Consider the following 1,409-nt stretch of genomic DNA (forward strand, 5'->3'; position numbering starts at 1 on the left):
CCCTGGTCCTGCACAAATTATATCAACATCAAATACAGTGAAAATAGGGGTTATACCGTAGGGGAGGGACCTACAAAGCAACAGTTTCTCTTTCTCTTTCCATTCCTTTCTTCCCTTTCTACCTCCTTCCTTCCTTTCTCTCTTTCTCACACACATCAGTAAGAAGCCATGTGACCTCATCATTTCCCTCTTATAAATGAAGAAGCAACATGATGGTAAGATCTTAATACAGTTAGTACTGAATTTGGTTCTTTATGGGATTATTTAAGAACCATGGTGTTCTTTACAGCATACAGGCTCTGCTTGCTGAGATAAAAACAAAAACTGAGTTGCTAAAGTCAGAAAACTTGGGTGGACATTGACTATTTATTTATTTGTACTGGTCCTGGGCTCTGTCCTTGAACTTTTGTGCTCAAGGCTAGCACTCTACCACTTGAGCCACAGTACCACTTCTGGGTTGTTTAGTGGTTAATTGGAGATAAAAGTCTCAAGGACTTTCCTGCCCAGGCTGACTTTGTGATCCTCAGATCTCAGCTTCCTGAGTAGCCTGGATTATAGGTGTGAACCAAACTGGCCAAGTATTATTTTTTCAAAACAGGAGACTACCTGGATACCGGTGGCTTGAGCTGTGGATCAAATGGTAGAGCATTAACTTTCAGCAAAAAATAGTCAGGGACAGTGCCCAGGCTCTGTGTTCAAGTGGCAGGAACAGCAGGCACACACACACACACACACACACACACACACACACACACACACTTACACACACCCCAGAAAAACCAAGCAGGAGACTGTACTGGAGACAGTCATGTCCTGAGTGAGCTAGTTCACTCTCTAGGAAGAAGCCCCCTGCGATGGCAGGAATTCATGGGCTCAGTGGCATGCCTTTCTTCAGTATCAATTTGTTCCTGTTACAGGCAATTTCCTGCCACTTTGCCAGCTCCCACTGCCACTACATCGATGTGAAGGGCACCAGTCAAGAAAACATCCAGAAAGAAATCATGGAGTATGCAGCTAAGTTTTATGGAACTCCAAGTAACATCAGCCCTAAGGTACCTAGTGTGAGATAACAAAGGAAAAATGTCAGCTTTTTTAAAGGAGTAGAGGTGTGGCTTAAGTGGTAGAACATCTACTTAGCAAGGGAGAGGCCCTGAGTAATAATCCAGGACTGCCAAAGAGAGTCACTCCCCCATCAAGATAGTTAATTCATACCTAGTTTCATCTCATAGTATATAGGACCTGAGTTAGAGTTCCTTTTAGAAGCATTGATGAGAATGTCAGGGGAAGTTCACTTTGTACTTCCTTTTTTAGCGAAGGCCTTGAAGCTGCTTCTCCAGTCTCTGGTGGTCCTACCACAAGTGGGCAATCTTGTTCCACAAAGGACAGGCAAGAAAAGAGGAGAGGAAATG

Source organism: Dipodomys ordii, unplaced genomic scaffold (assembly GCF_000151885.1).
Source record: "Dipodomys ordii isolate 6190 unplaced genomic scaffold, Dord_2.0 Scaffold24, whole genome shotgun sequence".
Taxonomy (NCBI): Eukaryota; Metazoa; Chordata; class Mammalia; order Rodentia; family Heteromyidae; genus Dipodomys; species Dipodomys ordii.